Source organism: Oryx dammah, unplaced genomic scaffold, assembly GCF_014754425.2.
Source record: "Oryx dammah isolate SB20612 unplaced genomic scaffold, SCBI_Odam_1.1 HiC_scaffold_18, whole genome shotgun sequence".
In the NCBI taxonomy this organism is placed as follows: Eukaryota; Metazoa; Chordata; class Mammalia; order Artiodactyla; family Bovidae; genus Oryx; species Oryx dammah.
Genome location: NW_024070202.1, coordinates 77,632,693 through 77,653,030, shown reverse-complemented (window position 1 = coordinate 77,653,030; position 20,338 = coordinate 77,632,693). Strand labels below are relative to the sequence as shown.

Below are 20,338 nucleotides of genomic sequence, written 5' to 3'. Positions count from 1 at the left end.
GCCCCTTTCATAGATTTTCCCAAAGTTTCTCTGGGTGAGCTAGTCTGACTCAGCAAGTGAACATCTTGTGGCTTTTGCCTAGCCAGCATCTCTTCTCTTGATAGCAGAACCCAGCATTTCCTTATGGGGAACCACCTCTTCTCCATGCAGTTTATTTAAAATTATCTCACATTCAGACCCCAGAGTTTTGGCTTATGATCTAGGCCTTGCCTGTGAAGCTACAGCATCCTTCTCACGGCAGTTAACTTTTTTTTTTTTTTTTCAAGAAAGGGCATATCATGGCCCACGAAGCAAGAGTAGGAGTAGGTGAATGGAAGAGACAGATAAGAAACAATCAGCAGAGTAAATAAATAAATAATAGAGTATATTAGAAGATGATAAATGCTACGAGAAGAAATAAGCAAATTAAGGAATTAGGAGCAGGGAGATGATAATTTTGAGTAAGGTGGTAGGGATAGTTCTCACTGAGATAGAATTTAAGCAAAGATCAGGAAATGGGAATTAGTCATGCATTCCAGAGAGGGACAACCCAATGTAAAGGCCCTATGGCAGAAGCCTGCCTGCCTTTTCAAGGAATGGCAAGAAGGCCAGAGTAACTGAATTAGCCAAAGAGGGTTGCAGTGTTTGAGGTCACTGAAGTACTAGGAAAGGATCATCTAGGGCCTTGAGGGTCTGGCTTTTACTCTGAATTAAATGGGAAACCACTGGAAGGTTTGGGAAGAGGAGGTACGTAATCTTTTATTTTTTTCAAGGTCACTCTGGCTACTATGTGAGGATAAACTGCAGGAAGGCCAGGAAGAAGACTTCAGCGACTCAGGTCGGAGATGAAGGAGGTATGGTAAGAAGTAGTCAGACTGTATATGCTCGGAGGGTCCACCCAACAGAATTTCCTGGCCCACAGATATGGGATGTAAGAGAAAGATAAGTCAAAGGTAACATTAAGTTTTTGGCCCGAACAGCTGGAAGGATGGAATTGGTAAAGTCTGGGAAGAGGAAATTTGTGAGGAAAAATCAGGGGTACAGATCTGTGCATGTTAAGATGGAAATGTATTTCAGACATCCAAGGAGAAATATTAAGTGGACTGTGAAAGAGAAGAGTATGGTGTTTAGGAGAGAGGGGAATTTAAATGCAAGATGAAGCCTTGTTTTCTCTCTTCTCACTTGGTTAAGCAGGTTTGTCAGGTCAAAGGATAAAGTGTGGGTGGGTTTGATCTCTGGGTCAGAAAGATTCCCTGGAGGAGGGCATGACAACCCACTCCAGTATTCTTGCCTTGATAATCCCGTGGACAGAGAAGCCTGGCGGGCTACAGGTCATAGGGTCACAGAGTCAGACACAGCACAGGGTAAAGTGTGAAAACTGTTTGTTGAGGGAGATGCCAGTCAACCTACAGGTCACAGTCCTGATTATGGAAAGAAGAGGACACATCAAGAATCTGTCTGCCTGTCTAGACAACACCTGCACTGTCAGAATCTGTCTGAGGTAATTATTTTTGAACTCTGGAGTCTGCTGAAGGCTTTCAACTTCCAGGGGAAGACCTGGACAGCAAACCGTGGTTAATTTCAGCCAATTTCAACTGTTAGCACAGCAGCAGCTCCCCATCCTCCATCCCCAGCTGCATGGCAGACAGCTGTGCACACATTCCTGGAATGGCTTATATAGAGTTTGCAGGAGGCAGGAGCCTGTCCTCTGAATATCTGTCTCTGAGCACAGATTACTACTCATGATCACAGAGGTGCAATCAAAGAGGGCGGCAGCCATAGTTGCACCTCCCTTCATTGGTGCAAGTCCTTCCTCCCCAACTCAAGTGACCTACAGAGGATTAAAAGGGCCCTTCCCTCCCCACCTCCCCTTCCTCTTTTGCTTTTTCCCCCTTTGGGAGCCAGACATTAAAGACTAGGACATAAAAAACAACTGTATGTAAGTGAGGAATTGGAAAGTGACCACACATACCAAGGAAAAGTCTCACAAAAGACCAGAGAAAACCTTAAATTTACACAGTAGGCTGATCCTCATCATACAAGTAACCTACAACAATCAATAAAAACAAAAACAACAGAAATCAGTAAACCCTGGGGAAAGGGGAAGATCTGATTTCCAGCATTACCACATTATTAGATTCAAATGATCAGTGTTACACACACACACACACACACACACACACACACACACACACACAAAGTCACAAGGCATACAGAGAAAGTATAGCCCATTCAAAGAAAAGAAATGAACAGAAACTGTCCCTGAAAAAGATCTAATGGCAGATATACTAGACAAATCTTTAAAACAACTGTCTGACAGATGCTCAGAGAACTAGAGAGATATGTGGGAAATGTCAAGAAAACAATGTATGAGCAAAATGGGAATACCAAAACATAGAAAGCCTAAGATGAAGAAAAAAAGAAATTCTGGAATTGAAAAGTACAGTAACTAAAATGAAAAATCAACAAGAGGGATTCAAAGGCAGATTTGAGCAGACTGCAGAAACAATCAGTAACTTAATAGGACAATTGAAGTTATCAACTATGAGGAACAGAATGAAAATAAATGAAAATGAACATAGCCTGAGGGACCTACAGGACATCAAGCAGAATAATATGCGCATGTGAGAGACCAAGAAGAACAGAAGGGAGCAAAGAGAATATTTGCAGAAACAGTGAGTGAAAAATGCTCAAACGTGGTCAAATCCATGAACATAAACATCCAATAAATTTGACCAACTCCAAATAAGATGAGCTCAGATATCCATACCAAGATACATATAATCAAACTTACGAAAGCCAAAGAAATGATCTTAAAAGAAGCAAAGAGAGGAGAAAATCACCGCATACAAGTCTACTCAAAAAGATATCAGCAAATTTCTCTTCAGAAAACTTGGAAGCCAGAAGTGGGCTCATATATCCAAAGTGCTAAAAGGAAAGCATATCAATAAGAATCGTAAATGTGGCAAAACTGTTCTTCGAAGTTGAGGGGAAAATTAAGATAATCCCAGATAAACAAAAACTGAGGGAGTTTGTAACCATTAGATCTGCCCTTCAAGAAATGCTCAGGGACTCCTGCAAGGTGAAATGAGGACACTCAGTAGTAACTCAAAACTGTATGGAGAAATAATGGTTTCAGTAAAGGTACATGGGCAATTATAAAAGCTATATCGTTGCAACAATGGTTTGTAATTGCACTTTTTGTTTTCTACATGATTTAAAATAATTATTCGTTTATGTTTTGGGGCACACAATGTGTAAGATGTCAATGCGCAACATCAACAGCTGAAGGAGGTGGGGAAAGAACTATAAAGGAACAGAGGTTTTGCATGTTATTGAAGTGAAGCTAGAGTAAATTAAAATTATAATGTTATAACTTTAGGATGTTAAATATAATCTTCTTTGGTGGCCACAAAGAAAATAGCTATAGAATATGCACAAAAGGAAATGAGATAGAAATGTATCCATTTTACTATCAACTAAACACATAAGAAGATAGTAATGCAGGAAATGAGAGACAAAAAAGTATATAGAAAACAACTAGCATGTGACAGAAGAGCTTTGTTATCGGTAATTACTTTAAATCTAAATAGAATAAACTCTCCAGTCAAAAGGCTCATATTGGCAGAATAAATAAGAAACACGATGCAAGTTTATGCTGTCTATAAGAGATGCACTTGAGATCCAAAGACACAAACATGTAGAAAGAGAAAGGATGGGAGAAGATAATCCACGAAAACAGTAACCAAAAGAGAGCAGATATGGCTATAATAATACCAGACAAAACCGACTTTAAATCCAAAAAGATTATGTGACAAGCACATTATATATTCATAAAAGATTCAATCAAGAAAGAAGATTTAACAAGTATAGACATATACACACTTTAATATAGAATATCAAAAATATATGAAGCAAAAATTGAGAAAATTGAAAGAAGAAATAGACAGTTCTACAATAGTAGTTGAAGACTTCAATGCCCAACTCATAATAATGGCTAAAAAAAAAAAGACAGACTATAAGAAAGGAAATAGAGGACTTAATACAGTAAACCAACTGATCTAACAGACATACAGAGTGCACTCTACAACGAACTACACCTTCTTCTCAAATGCACATTGGACATTTTTCAGGATAGATCACATGTTAGGCTGCAAATTAAGTCTCTGCTAAGTCACTTCAGTTGTGTCCGACTCTGTGCGACCCCATAGACGGCAGCCCACCAGGCTCCCCCGTCCCTGGGATTCTCCAGGCAAGAACACTGGAGTGGGTTGCCATTTCCTTCTCCAAGAATTAAGTCTCAATAGGTTTGAAAACATAGATATCATACAAAGTATCTTCTCTGACCACAACAGATGGAATTAGAAATCAATAACAAGAAGAAAACTGGAAAATTCACAAAGTTGTAGAAATTAAACAACATACATACAAACACCCAATGGATCAAAGAAGAAAATATAAGAGAAATTAGCAAATACTCAGAGATAAATAAAATGAAAACATGGCATACCATAACTTACGGGACTTATCAAAAGCAGTGCTAAGGGGAAAATTTATAGCTATAAATGCTTACATTAAAAAATAAGAAAGATTTCAAATCAACAACCTAAGGAACTTGAAAAAGAAGAACAAACTCAAAGCTAGAAGAGAGGAGACAATAAAGATTAGATCACAGATAAATGAAAATGAGAATATAAAAACAATAGAGAAAGTCAATGACACCAAAAGTTAGTTCTTTGAGAAGATCAGCAAAATTGGCAAACCTTTAGCTACACAAACTAAGAAAACAAAGAAGACTCAAACTACTAAAATCAGATAAGAAAGTAGTGACAACACTACTGATGCTACAGAAATAAAAAGGATTGTAAGAGAACAGTATAAACAACTGTGCAAAGGCAAATTGGAGAACCTACATGAAATGACAGATTCTGGAAACACGGAACCTGCCAAGACTAACTCATGAAGAAACAGAAAATTTGAAATGTAGCTACAACTGGTAAGGAGATTGAATCAGTAGTAAAAACTTTACACAAATAAAAGTCCTGGACCTGATGGCCTCACAGTGAAGCTATCACTTAAAGAAGAATACTAATCCTTGTCTAATTTTCCAGAAAAAATAAATAAATAAGTGAAGAGAAGGAAATACTCCCTACCTCTCATTCTATGAGGCTAGCATTACCCTGACACCAAAGACAGACAAAGACATCCTAAAAAAGGAAAACTACAGATCAATATCCCTTATAAACATTGATGAGAAATGCTCACCAAAATACTAGGAGATATAATTCAGCAGCATATTAGAAGGATTATTCACAATAACTAAGGATGGTTCAACATATGAAAATCAATATAATGAGTCATACCAATAGAATGAAGTGGAAAAAACACATGATCGCTCCAACTGATGTAGAAAAAGCATTTGACAAAATTCAACACTTTTTCATGATAAAAAACACTCAATCCACTAGAGTAAAATGAAACTACCTCACCATAGTAAAAGTCATTTATGAAAACTGTCAGTGAACATCATAGTCAATGGTGAAAGACTGAAAGCTTTTCCTATAAGACAAGGAACAAGGCAAGGATACCCACTTCTGCCACTTCTATTTGATACAATACTGAAATTCTAGCCAGTGCAATTAAGTAAGAAAAAAAAAAAAGGTCATCCAACTTGGAAAAAAAGAAGTAAAGTCCATCTGTTCATGGATGATATGATCTAATATATAGAAAGCCCCAATCCATCAAGGGAAAAAAAAACTACTAGAACTAATAAATTTCCATCAAAGTAGCAAGTCATAAAGCCAACACACAAAAATTAATTCCATTTTTGTACACCGACAATGAACTATCTGAAAAGAAATTACAAAAACAATTCTATATATAACAGCATCAAACAGAATAAAATACTTAGGAATTAAGTAAGGAGGTGAAAGTCTCATACAATGAAAAATACAAAACAATGCTGAAAGAAATTAAAGAAGACATAAATAAATGGATGTACATTCCATGTTCATGAAGTAAAAGACAATATTGTCAAAATGTCAATAAAATTCAACTAATCTATAGATTCAAAGCAATCCATATGAAAATTTCAACAATTTTTTTTGCAGAAATAGAAAAATCCACCCTAAACTTCATGTCGAATTTTAAAGGACCCAAATTGCCAAAACAATCTTGAAAAAGAGCTAAAGTGGAGGACTTCACCCCTGATTTCCTGATTTTAAAACTTATCATAAAGCTACACTAATCAGAAAAGTGTGGTATTAGCATAAACACAGAGACATTGACCAATGGAATAGAATAGGGCATCCAAAAATAAACCCCAAATGTGGTCAAATTATTTTTGACAAGGGAGCCAATACCATTCAATGGGGGTAAGTACAATCTGTTCAGTAAATGTTGCTAGAAAAACTGGATATCCACAATGAAAAAGAATAAAGTTGGACCCCTACCTGACATATACAAAATTAACTCAAAAACGGATAAAGGACCTAAATGTAAGACATAAACTTCTACATGGATTTAGCAACGATTTCTTGGATATGACACCAAAGGCACAGATAACAAAAGGAAAAATAGACAAATTGGACTTCATGAAATTAAGACAAATTGTGCATCAAAAGTAAGAAGAGTAAAAAGGCAACCCACAGAATGGGAGAAAATATTTGCAAATCATTTATCTGATAAAACATTAATACCCAGAATATATACAGAACTAAAACTCAACAACAAAAACCAAACAACCTCATTCAAAATGAACAAAATAGGTTTTTCTCCAAAGAAGAGATCCAAATCATTAGGGAAATGCACATGAAAACTGAATTGAGATACCACCTCACATCCATTAGGCTAGCTACTACTGAATCAAACAAACAAACAGAATATGAGTGTTTGCAACAACATGGAGAAATTAGGGCTTTGTGCATTATTGGTGAAAATGTAAAATGGTATAGTCACTATGGAAAACTGGTGTTTCCTCAAGTAATTAAAGATAGAATTACTATGAAGTTATGAAGTGACAAGCCCGTCTTTGCATGAAATGTTCCCTTGGTATCTCTAATTTTCTTGACGAGATCTCTAGTCTTTCCCATTCTGTTGTTTTCCTCTATTTCTTTGCATTGATCGCTGAAGAAGGCTTTCTTATCTCTTCTTGCTATTCTTTGGAACTCTGCATTCAGATGCTTATATCTTTCCTTTTCTCCTTTGCTTTTCACCTCTCTTCTTTTCACAGCTATTTGTAAGGCCTCCCCAGACAGCCATTTTGCTTTTTGCATTTATTTTTCTTGGGGATGGTCTTGATCCCTGTCTCCTGCACAATGTCACAAACCTCATTCCGTAGTTCATCAGGCACTCTATCTATCAGATCTAGGCCCTTAAATCTATTTCTCACTTCCACTGTATAATCATAAGGGATTTGATTTAGGTCATACCTGAATGGTCTAGCGGTTTTCTCTACTTTCTTTAATTTGAGTATGAATTTGGTAATAAGGAGTTCATGATCTGAGCCACAGTCAGCTCCTGGTCTTGTTTTTGTTGCCAGTATAGAGCTTCTCCATCTTTGGCTGCAAAGAATATAATCAATCTGATTTCAGTGTTGACCATCTGGTGATGTCCATGTGTAGAGTCTTCTGTTTTGTTGGAAGAGGGTGTTTGCTATGAGCAGTGCATTTTCTTGGCAAAACTCTATTAATAGTCTTTGCCTTGCTTCATTCAGCATTCCAAGGCCAAATTTGCCTGTTACTCCAGGTGTTTCGGATTTCTGCCCACAGTAGTACATATAATGGTCATCTGAGTTAAATTCACCCATTCCAGTCCATTTTAGTTCGCTGATTCCTAGAATGTCGACGTTCACCCTTGCCATCTCTTGTTTGACCACTTCCAATTTGCCTTGATTCATGGACCTGACATTCCAGGTTCCTATGCAATATTGCTCTTTACAGCATCGGATCTTGCTTCTATCACCAGTCACATCCACAACTGGGTATTGTTTTTGCTTTGGCTCCACCCCTTCATTCTTTCAGGGAGGCCTGGCGTGCTGCGATTCATGGGGTCGCAAAGAGTCGGACACGACTGAGCGACTGAACTGAACTGAACTGTGAAGTGAAGTCACTCAGTCGTATCCAACTCTTTGTGACCCCATGGAATGTAGCCTACCAGGCTTCTCAGACCATGGGATTTTCCAGGCAAGAGTACTGGATTGGATTGTCATTTCCTTCTCCAGGGGAATCTTCTCGACCCAGGGAGCAAACCTGGGTCTCCCGCACTGTAGGCAGACACTTTACCCTCTGAGCCACCTATGATCCAGCAATTCCATTTCTGGGCATATACCCCAAAGAATTGAAAGCAGGGTCTCAAAGAGATATTTGTACACCCATGTTCATGGCAGCATTATTTGTAATAACTAACCCAACAAAGCAAGTCACGTGCATCAGTGGATGAACAGATAAGCAAAATGTAAATATATTATACATTCAATGGAATATTGTTCAGTCTTAAAAAGGAAGGACATTGTGCGATATGTTACAACATGGATGACTCCTGGGGTCATTATGCTAAATGAAATAAGCCAGTCAGAAAAAGATACATAATGTATGATTCCACATACAGGAGATACAGCAGTCAAAATCATAAACACAGAAAGTAGAATGGTGCTTACCAGGACTTGGGGGCAAGAAATAACCAAGGAGTCATTGTTTTATGGGTATAGAGCTTCAGTTTCACAAGATGAAAATAGTTATGGATAGTGGTGTTTTTGCACAACTAAGTAAATGTATTTGATACCACTGAACTGTATACACTTAAAAATGGTTAAGATGGAAATGTTATGTTACAGGTATTTCAACATACACACAGAGGAGAAAAAAATGCCTCCCTGGTTGTTCCACCAGGGCCGGAGCTACTAACCCAAAAAGGATCCAGCGGGTTCCCGTGGCGGGAATGGGACAGAGGAGGGGGCTCCGATGCCCCCCACTAGGGATGGGGCACACAGTGCACAGCCCCAGACACTCTGCGGGCCCGGAGCACGAGCCTAGCGCTCCCCGCTCCCCTGCGGATGCGCGCCCTCGGCCCACTGGCGCCACCAAGCAAGGCGCAAGGGACAGGGCAGGAGCTGGGCTGAAGACTGCCGCCTAGACAAGCTCACAGCCAGTCCTGCGGCTCGGGTAACCTAGCAGAGTGCTGGGGCTGAGCCCTTGCGGGAGGAGGCGTAGGCGGGACCCCTTCCCCGAGGAGGCGTAGGCGGGACCCCTTCCCCACACGCTCCCCACCCCGCCCGGTTTCTCCTCCTCCTTCCTCCGCTCGCCTCTCCCCGTGCCTCCGACTCGGCAGCCAATCCCAGCCGCGCTCCTGCAGTGTTCGTAGGGCGGGTCGTGGCGCGGAGCCAGGAGGTGGCTCGGAGAGCTTCAGCTTTGTGCCCGGCGGCAGGTAAGGCGCGCGGGGGGATCGGGGTCAGGCTTTTCCTGAAACCCTCCAGAGGGAGCTTGAAAACCGAGGCGCGCGGGAGATCCAGCGCCTGACCAGCCACCGGCCCAGAGCTCTCGGCGCCGCCCACCTCGCCCGGACCGGCAGGGACCGGGCGCAAGCGAGACTCGGCTGGCCGGCGATCGCTACGGGCTCCTTGGGGAGGGCCTGAGTCAGATAAACAAAGGCCGAGTATTAAGAACGTTTCATCCCTATTTCATTTGTAAAATGGTGATGGTTTCGGTTTTTATGTAGAGGTATTCAGCTAGTGTTTCGGGCGATGCGGCGTAGTGGGGCGGCAGCGAACGGCTCTGCTCGGCATCTCCAGCTGGGGTGAGAACTCGGCCGTCTGGGACTCCAGGGACCCGCCGGCCTGGGGTTCTGCTCCTTGGTATGAATCCTCCGCAGGTCACTTAACCTCTCCTGACTACCCTTTCCTCTTTGGAAACTGGAAACGCTTAGCATTTCAGACGTTGTTCTGCAGGTTACATGATTTAAGTGCACTCTGGAAAAACTAAGGCTGAGCTCCCAGCAACAAGGTTATCTCGACACAAATATTTAGAAGTACTGATATCCTAAATTGTCCCACAAAGGAACTAGGGTGGTTTGCAACAAAATCATGTAGAGGCGTAGCAAGTCAGCAGAAAATAAATGTAACCAGATATGGGGAGCAAAGATAATGTAAGAGAGAAAGTAAGTCCAGGGGGAAAAATAAAGTGTGAACTTGCTGTGAAAATGGAAATGTTCTATATTTAATTAATTTACATTTAAATAGTATGTGTGTTTGTTAAACAGTATGGAGGTTCCTCAGAAAACTGAAAATAGAATTACCATAGGATCCAGCCATCCCATTCCTGGACCTATACCCTGAGAAAAGTGTAATTCTAAAAGAATCGCATCCCGATGTTCGCAACAGCGCTATTCACAACAGCCAAACATGGAAACAAGATAAATGTCCAGTGACAGATGGATGGATAAATAAGATAAGATACATATAAACAGTGGAGTATTAACTCAGCCACAAAAAAGGAAACTCATGCAACTAGAGATTATCATTCTAAGTGAAGTAAGTCAGAATGAGAAATACCATACGATATGACTAATATGTGGAATCTAAAATATAGCACAAATGAGAGAAATAGGCTCACAGACATAGAGTACAGACTTATGCTTGCCAAGGGGGAGAGGGGGAAGGGATAGGGATGGACTGGGAGTTTGGGGTTGGTATATGCAAAATATTACATTTAGAATGGGTAAACAGCAAGGTCCTAATGTATAGCACAGGGAACTATATCCAGTCTCCTGGATAAGCTATAATGCAAAAGAATATTTTACAAAGAATATTTAGTATGTGTATAACTGAGTCACTTGGCTGTACAGCAGAGATTGGCACATTGTAAATCTGTTATACTTCAATTAAAAAAAATAGTGTGTGTCTAATGGCTACCTTGAGGCTTCCCTGATGGCTCAAGCGGTAAAGAATCTGCCGGCAATGCAGGAGCCACAGGAGACTGGGTTTGATCCCTGGGTCAGGAAGATTCCCTGGAGAAGGAAATGGCAACGTACTCCTGTATTCTTGCCTGGAGAATCTCATGGACAGAGGAGCTTGGCGGTCTATAGTCCATGGGGTTGCAGAGAGACACGACTGAAACAAATTACCCTACAGTGGCTACCATATAGGACAGTGCAGGTCTGTATTGCTTTTGTGCTGAGTCTCAAGTTTGCCTCTAGGAAAGTAAACTTGGTCAGTTGCATAAGTACATGTCATTTGAAAGTAAAGAATACTTCATTCATTCATTCATTCCTCAAATATGAATGACCTTGAAGGAAGTAGAGTCATTCCTTATAATTGGCTGTAAAGACAATTTTCTGGTTTTCATTATTAAAGCACCCTGATATATTGCCATGTGAAATTCTATGCACTCGAGGAACTGGGGCTGGGAGGGATGGAATCAGTGAATATGGCATAATAGCTTCTTTTTAGAGTTTTAAATAATTATATAAATGTTAGCTAACCTTTATAGCAAAATTTATTTTATTAACTTTTTTGGACTGTTCTGGGTCTTCATTGCTTATTTGCCACGTGGCATGTGGAATCTTGGTTCCCTGACCAGGGATCGAACCTACAACCCATGCATTGAAAGGTGGATTCTTAACCACTGGACCACCAGGGAAGTCCTGCAAAATTTAAAATATATAGATAACCACAAAGAAATCACTAAAAATTCTACCACTCAGAGACATAATTACAATTACTATTTTGATGTGTATTTTTCCAGAGTTTTGCCCCATGTAGTCATTTTATTTTCCTTGGTAGGCCCCAAAGTATCAGCTCCCTTCAAAAAAGGAAAATTCAGCCTAGGGGTAAAGGTCAGTTTTACCTTAACTCTTGGACCTCTCAGGCCAGCACCCAGCCCTGTCTGAGAAGGTCACCATCTCCCTAATCCTTCCCCCATTCTTTGTTGAGTCAGTGTGAGCACAGGTTGGAAAAGAATTTTCAGACATAGAGCATTTCAGAAGGGAATGAGTTTATTAAGAACAAAGAGCAGAGATAATGTGAGCACAGTGGGCCGACCTCCTGACAGACCAGGGAAAGCCAACAATTTTCATGTGTTCATAACCAATTTTTATAGCCTCAAGACGAAGAAAATTCCTGCTGAAAGGTTGGCGTTAGGTGATTGACTGGGACGCTATAGTGTGTTTACAGGAGTGGGCATCTTTGCCTAATTGGGAGTCAGGAAGCTTGTCAGTGATATCAGGGGCTTTGGGCAACAGTTACAGAGGGGCTCAATCAGCTTTGGAGGTGACCTGGGTTCTGGGCTCCACTTCTGAGGCCTTGGTGCAAGGCACCTGTGGCCTGGGGCAGGACTCAACATACTTCTGCCAGTGGCCTGGCTTGAGAGCAGTGGTTATAGGCATCTGAGAGCATTTCAGAGAGGAGGAAAATCACAGCTGTGGGTCATTCTGCAGGAGGAGTAATCAACCTCGAAACTGTTGATATTTGGAGCTGGATAACTCTTTGTTGTGGGAGGCTGTCCCGTGTATTAGAAGATGGTTAGCAGCATGCTGGCTCACTCTCCGCTTGTCATTCTAACAATCAGAAATGTTGATTGAGACCATTGGGTTAACGGAAATTGCCGTATTATTCATGGTATGCTCTAGAGACGTTCATATTCCAGTTTGCACTTAGAAGAAAGACTAAGACGGAAAGAGAGGCATAGTTTAAGCCAAGGAAGCTGTTTAGTCCTAGCTGTACCATTCATTTACGGAGAGATTTTGGTGGGCAAGTATATTGGTTAGAATGGAAACAGGAAAAAACAAAAACACAAAAATGCAAGACATTTTTGAAGGGACTCTAAAGAAGAGGGGGTAGGTTTTGCGGAACCAACAAATGACAGTGAGGCACCCAGGTAAGAGGGTTGGTGGGATGCCATCCCCGCCCCAGTCTGAAGGGGCAGGGAAAGGACTGTGGTTCCAGAGCTTGGAGGTGAGCCCCCTCCAGGGCTGCAGGGGGGCCTTGGCAGAAAGAAGTCAGCCGCTGCTGGACCAGCAGCTTAGTGGGACAGGACAAGTCGGGGATAAGTTCACCAGCCTCTCCTTTTGTCCAAACCCCGTACTGCTCAGCCACACAACTGGCTACTCAATCAAGAGGCGAGGTGTTGGGGCAAAGTATAGTGACTTTTTTTGGAAACCCAGCAGACAGAGAAGATGGTAACCTAGTGTCCCAAGGAACCATCTTACCCCTGAGTTAGAATCCAGGCTTCAAAGGGGGCAGGGGTGTAGCTAGTTGTTGCAGAAGTCTTGGTGCGGACCAGACCAGGAAGGGGATGTGATAATCCTTCGCTCTTGCAGCTGTCCATGTAGGTCTGCTGTCAACCTCCAACAGGACCAGTGTGATCCTCTGTTGTGCAACTTTTTATCTTTATATAAATGAAAACTGTTAGGCCTTGAAAGAGCAAGCCTGGGAGGCAAAGCCTTGAGAATGTGCTGCCTTGCATATTTCGGGCCAGAGGCAACATTGTTTGGCAAAGAGGTAAGATCCAGAGTGACCAAGCAGGGAGTCAGGTTTGTTCTGTCTTACACCTTTCCCCTCCTCTGATCTTCTCTGGCCAGTGCCAAGCGGAAGCTGGAGGGTGAAGCAGGCCAGGAGATGCAACGTAGGAAGGTCAGCCAGTTCCTGAGCGGGGAGGAAGGAGGGCAGATGGAGAACCACCAGCAGCAAGTGATTTACAGTCTTCCTGTCTCTGCAGAATGAAAGTTTGAGGGCTCTAACTTCTTAAGGGTTGCTGTGGGAATAAAAGGCGACAGGCAAAGATGTTTTTGAAAAAAAAAAAAAAACACAAACACATGTAGCCACTGCTGCTTTTGATCTCTGGCTGTTTTAAGTGGTAATGTCAAGTCATGTTGTTTTAGCTAAGGCAGGATTTTTTTTTTCCAGCTTTATTGAGGTATAATTGACAAAAACATTCTAAGATACTTAAAGTGTATATAGTGTGATGTTTGATACACAGATAACATTATGAAAGTATTCTCTCCATGAAATAAACTAATACACGTTTACTGGTTTTGGTGAGAACATTTAGGTTCTGCCCTTAGCAAATTTCAGTCATACATGACTGTTATCAACTGTAGTTACCATGTTTTACAATAGATCCTCAGACCTTATTCATGTTGTAGCTAAAAATTTGTACCTTTTTACGTATCTCTCCCTATTTCTCCTACACTGGGTACCAGTTTTCTAATAGATTCCATGCATTAAGTGATGGAATCACTTATAAGTGATACCATGCATCAGTTGTCTTTCTCTGCCTGGCTTATTTCACTTAGCATGATGCTGTCTGAGTTCACCTATGTTGTCACAAATAACAATATTTTCTAACCTTTTTAAGGCTGAATAATATAACATATAGAGTCATCCCTCACTCTCTGTAGGGCATTGGTTCCAGGAGCCCCTGTGGATACCAAAATCTTTGGGTCCTCAAGTCCTTTGTATAAAATGGTTTAATATAATGAATATAGTCAGTTTCCATATCTGTGCATTACACATCCTTAGGTATGCAGGGCTGACTCTGTATGAATCAGTTTTATCCTTTCACTGTCTACACTTAGCTTGTTTCTGGGTCTTGGCTATTGTAAATAATACTGCAATGAACATGGGAGTACATTTATACCTCTTTGAGATAATCATTTTATTTCCTTTGGGTGTGTACCCAGAAGTGGAATTGCTGGATCACACAGTGGTTCTGTTCTTAATTTCTTAAGGAATCTCCATATTGTTTTCCATAGTGGTTGTACCAGTTTACATTCCCATTAACAGTATACAAGCTTTCACTTTTTTCTACATCCTCACCAGTATTCGTTCTCTCTTTTCTGATGATGGCCAAACTAACTAGTGAGATAATCTCTCTTTTTGATTTCCCCGATGATTAATGATGTTGAATGCTGAAAGCCTTTTGTGTACCTGTTGACCATTTGTATGTCTTTGGAAGAATGCTTATTAAGTTTCTCTGCCCAGTTTTAAATTGGACCATTTGGGGTATTTTGCCATTGAGTTGTAGGAGTTCCTCATATATTTTGGTTATTAACCCCTTATTAGATACGTGATTTGCAGAGATATTCTCCCATTCCATGGCCTCCTTTGCCTTGCAGAAGCTTTTTATTTTCCTGTAGTCTGTCTTGTTTATTTTTGCTTTTGTTGACTTTGCTTTTGGTGTCAAATCCAAAAAAATCATTGCCAAGACCAAAGTTAAGGAGTTTACTTTCCCCTTATGTATTCTTCCAGGAGATCTACAGTTTCAGATCTTAGGTGGCTCCATACAAAATTTAGGATTGCTTTTCTATTTCTGTGAAGAATACCATTGGAGTTTTAATAAGGATTGCATTGAATCTGTAGATCACTTTGAGTAGTATGGACATAAATAATATTAATTATTTCAATCCATGAGCACAGTTTTTTTTTTTCATTTTTTCGTGTCTTTTTCCATTCTTTTCATTAATGTCTTATAGTTTTTTTTCTTTTTTTTCTGGCCATGCCATGTGACTTGTGGGATCTTAGTTCCCTGACTAGGAATTAAATCTGGGCTGTTGGCAGTGGAAGCACAGAGTCCTAACCATTGGACCGCCAGGGAATTCCCTTGTAGTGTTCATTGTAAAGATCTTTTTTTAAATTGAAATTTAGTTGATTTACAATATTGTGTTAATTTCTGCTATACAGCAAAGTGATTTGATCATGCATACATATACATTGCTTTTCTATATGTTCTTTTCCATTATGGATTATCACGGGATATTGAATGTAATTCCCTGTGCTATACAGTAGGACCTTGTCATTTGACTCAGCCTTTCTTACCTGTTTGATGTGAATATTTGCTTATTCACCAGATGTGTAGAAGTCACTGAGCTAGTTTCTGGATCTCTTTCAGAAGGGACTGCTCCCACTGTAGCTGTGTACTCAGTGTGTCCATAGCAGGAGCGGAGCCAGGAGCCTTCTATGTTGTCATCTTGGTCAGTTTCATTGCGGGATTTCTTTAAGCTTTTTAATCCTCCATATGCCAACTCAGTTGTGTTGTTTGGTATACTAAAACATATCTTTGCTTGTGCCTGAATAGCTTGATATTTTCTCTATGTCTTGTACAGAATGATTGTTTTTATAGCTTAACTGTTTACTTTTTTATCATCATAGAAACCATGTCATAATACTTCAGAGTTTGAAAGGGGGCCTTAAATTTTCTCATCTGAAATCTGAGAATTTGCAGCCTCTTAAAAAAAACTGCATGAGAAATATATACATGAATCAAACTATCATAGATACACCTTAAACTGATAGGATGTAATCTGTCAATGATATCTCTATAAAGTTGGAAAAAAGCAACATAGGAAAACAGAACAGACACAAAATAGCACAAAAACATATGCTCAGCTGTAAAAGAATAATATGATTTATACAATTAACATCGAGGTGACATATAACATGTGAAATTTTGCTTGTGAAAGTCTTAATTGATCTGCTAAGGGGAAAGAAAACACATTCCCTCTAACAATCCTGAAAAGGATAATTATTGAGATTTTAAAGTGTTAGAAACCAGGGGCTTCCCTGGTAGTCCAGTGGTTAAGAATCCACCTTGCAATGCAAAGGATGTGGGTTCAATCCCTGGTCGGGGAACAAAGATCCCACATGTCCCAGAGCAATTAAGCCCTGAGTGCTACAACTACTGAGCCCACGCGCCACAACCAGAGAGTGAGTGTACCACAAGGAAAGACCCTGCGTGACTCATCAAAGATCCTACATGCTGCAGCTAAGACCTGATGCAGCCAAATAATAAATAAATTTTAGACATAAATAAATAGTTAGAAACCAGAGTTACACAGATTCTTCCCAGGTGGAAGATTTATATTCCTTTGTCCCAGCCCCAATACATTTGTCATTTGTGCTATGCTCGGATGTTCCAGCAGTTCATGGTTTTCAAAAGCACTTGGCCAGAAAGAACTAATCTCAGCAATAGGGGACCAAGGTTTTGACCTGGACTTTCTTGGGTATCAGTGCCTAACAGCATGTATGGGCCCCAGAATGTCCTTCTCTCAATCCACCTTTAAAATTGAGTTACACTCAGATTGTATTGTATTGCTTGCAATTATTTGAGTGAATAAGCTGCTCTTTTAAAGGATGAATATACCCTTGTAAGTTTAAATACAGACCAGCTGTTCATTCTTAGTAAGAGTGCTTTGACTCCTGATACAACATTTCTCTCCTGTTATATCAAGGTCTGTCTAGTCAAAGCTATGGTTTTTCCAGTAGTCATGTATGGATGTGAGAGTTGGACTATAAAGAAAGTTGAGCACTGAAGAATTGATGCTTTTGAAATGTGGTGTTGGAGAAGACTCTTGAGAGTCCCTTGGACTGCAAGGAGGTCCAACCAGTCCATCCTAAAGGAAATCAGTCTTGAATATTCATTGGAAGGACTGATGCTGAAGCTGAAACTCCAGTACTTTGGCCACCTGATGCGAAGAGCTGACTCATTTGAAAAGACCCTGATGCTGGGAAAGGCTGGAAGGCAGGAGGAGAAAGGGATAACAGAGGATGAGATGGCTGGATGGCATCACCAACTCAATGGACATGAGTTTGAGTAAACTCCGAGAGTTGGCAATGGACAGGGAGGCCTGGTGTGCTGCAGTCCATGGGGTCTCAAAGAGTCGGACATGACTGATCCACTGAACTGAACTGAATTGAATATCAAGATCACTCTCAGTGAAAGGCAGAAGGTTTTGAAATGGCCACTAGGAGGAATAGGAGGGTCATGGAGCAGGTGGGAGGAGCTTTGAAAGTTGGGAGGGGAAGGACAGTGACATGTTCAAACAGAGTGCTGAGGAATGCTTTGCCTGCTGAGTGACGGGGACTCAGGGCAGCTGGGCAGCAGCTTCCCTAGATCTGATCATCTGAGCCTTGTCCTCGATTACTTTTGTCTGTCTGCCCCTAAGTGAACTCACTCAGTCGTGTCCGACTCCTTGTGACCCCATGGAATATACAGTCCATAGAGTTCTCCAGGCCAGAATACTGGAGTAGCCTTCCCCTTCTCCAGGGGTTCTTCCCAATCCAGGGATCAAACCCAAGTCTCCTGCATTGCAGGCAGATTCTTTACCAACTGAGCCACAAGGGAAAGCCCTAAGTGAACCCAAGAGAAGCTAATAACCTCCAGGGAACCAAGCCAAACATGAAGAAAGCTAAACCAAAGAAGAAACAATAAATAGAAGTGAGTTAGAATTTATGGCATGTCAGCACTGAAAGAGTGTGTTAGGGGTCATCTAAGTTCATTTACACTCATCTGCCCCCCTTTTTCAAGGTGCTCAGAGACCATGTGCCCTGGCCTCAGTCACACAACTAGTGGATACCCAAGTCAGGTCTAGAACTGGCCTTTGTTTTAAAATTTTTATTTTTTTTTTAATATAGTTGAGTTACAATATTTTACTAATTTTTACTCTATGGCAAAGTAATTTAGTTATACATACATATACATTCTATTTCATATTCTTTCCCTTTATGGTTTATCATAGGATGTTGAATATAGTTCCCTGTGCTATACAGCAGGACCTTGTTTATCCATTATATGTAATACCTTGCATCTGCTCATTCCGAACTCCGAATCCATCTCTCCCTGCCGCCTCTCCCTCGTGGCAACCATAAGTCTGTTCTCTGTGTCTGTGAGTCTGTTTCTGTTTAATTGATAAGTTCATATTTTGTGTCCTATTTTAGACTCCACATATAAGTGATGTCATAGGGTATTTGTCTTTCCCTTTCTGACTTACTTCACTTAGTATGATGATCTGTAACCCCATTTCCCAGAGGATAGCTTGTCTGCTGCAGGACATCTGAGGAGAGGCTTACCTACTTGAAAATGCTTTAAGCAGGTTATTTATGCCAAAGTGTTGACTTTTTTCAATTAACTTTCTAGTGAGCCACTGCAGCCTGAGCTGTCATTTGTAATTATGCACTAATTCAAAAACTAATTTGAGATTCTTTTTCTGTTTTCAAGTGGCTTCTCCTACAGAGGCATACCATATATTTCTGGGTGGGAAGGCTGAATGATTATCCTAATTTAGTTTATCAATTTGATGCAATCACAAGCACAGTCCCTGTGGAATTTTTTTTCTTAACTTGACAAAGCTGTTCTAAATTTAATCTAGAAGTCTGAGTGAGCAAGAATAGATAAGAATATGGAACAATTTAATGGGAAAACTTGAACTACCAGAAAGCAGAATATGTTGTAAAGCCACAGTCCTGTAAATAATTTATTATAGGTATGGAAATCGGGGTCAATAATGTAAAAGAAAGAATAACCATATTCATAATAATTTAAATATGAGCCACTGGGGGAAAGAATGAATCTTTATGAGAATAAATAAATTTATGAGAATAAATGATAGGAGAACAATTTACCTATTTGGGAAGATTACAGTAGTCTTCTCTTATGCCATATACCAAACAACTTAGATTGATTATAACTAAACATGTAAATAAAGGGGGAAAAAGTTAAAAATCTAAAAGAAAAAATGTATATATAAGTCTTTCTAAACATAATGCTAAAAGTCAGGAACTTAAAGCCTTTAAGCTTTTAAATATTAAAATGTTTTAAATATTCTTAAAATATTAAACTCTTGAAATAAAAATCAAACAAAAGTAAATCTTGCACCCCAGTGATTTTTGCAGCACTATTTACAATAGCAGAGAAGGCGATGGCACCCCACTCCAGTCCTCTTGCCTGGAAAACCCCATGGACAGAGAACCCTGCTCGGCTGCAGTCCACGGGGTCGCTGAGAGTCGGACACAACTGAGCGACTTCACTTTCACTTTTCACTTTAATGCATTGGAGAAGGACATGGCAACCCACTCCAGTGTTCTTGCCTGGAGAATCCCAGGGGTATGGGGGAGCCTGGTGGGCTGCCCTCTATGGCGTCGCACAGAGTTGGACACAACTGAAGTGACTTAGCATTAGTGTTTACAATAGCTAAGATATAGAAGTAGCCTAAACAGGGGAAAGGATAAAAAAGATGTGGTACATATATCCAATGGTACATATATCCATTGGTACATATATCCAATGGTACATATATTCAACCATAAAAAAGAACAAAATAGTGCCATTTGCAGCAACATGAGTGGACCTAGAGATTATGATACTAAGTGAAGTAAGTCAGAGAAAGAGAAATATAATATGGTATCACTCATATGTGTCATCTAATTTTAAAAAGGATGTTTCTGTTCAGTCACTAAGTTGTCTGGCTCTGCGACCCCATGGACTGCAGCACACCAGGCTTACCTGTCTTTCACCATCTCCTGGAGTTTGCTCAAAACTTATGTCGACTGAGTCAGTGATACCATCGAACTATGTCGACTGAGTCAGTGATA

The 20,338-nt window shown here is 40.4% G+C and overlaps 1 protein-coding gene across 1 annotated transcript in view; it reads left to right on the top strand.

Moving 5' to 3' along the window:
• The first annotated feature begins 9,278 nt into the window (after nt 1–9,278).
• Nucleotides 9,279–20,338, top strand: part of BLVRA (biliverdin reductase A) — a 52,119-nt gene continuing 41,059 nt past the window's right edge. Inside the window, exon 1 of the mRNA XM_040259865.1 lies at nt 9,279–9,402. The gene's annotated coding sequence lies outside the window, so the exon portion shown is untranslated. The remainder of the gene's footprint in view (nt 9,403–20,338) is intronic.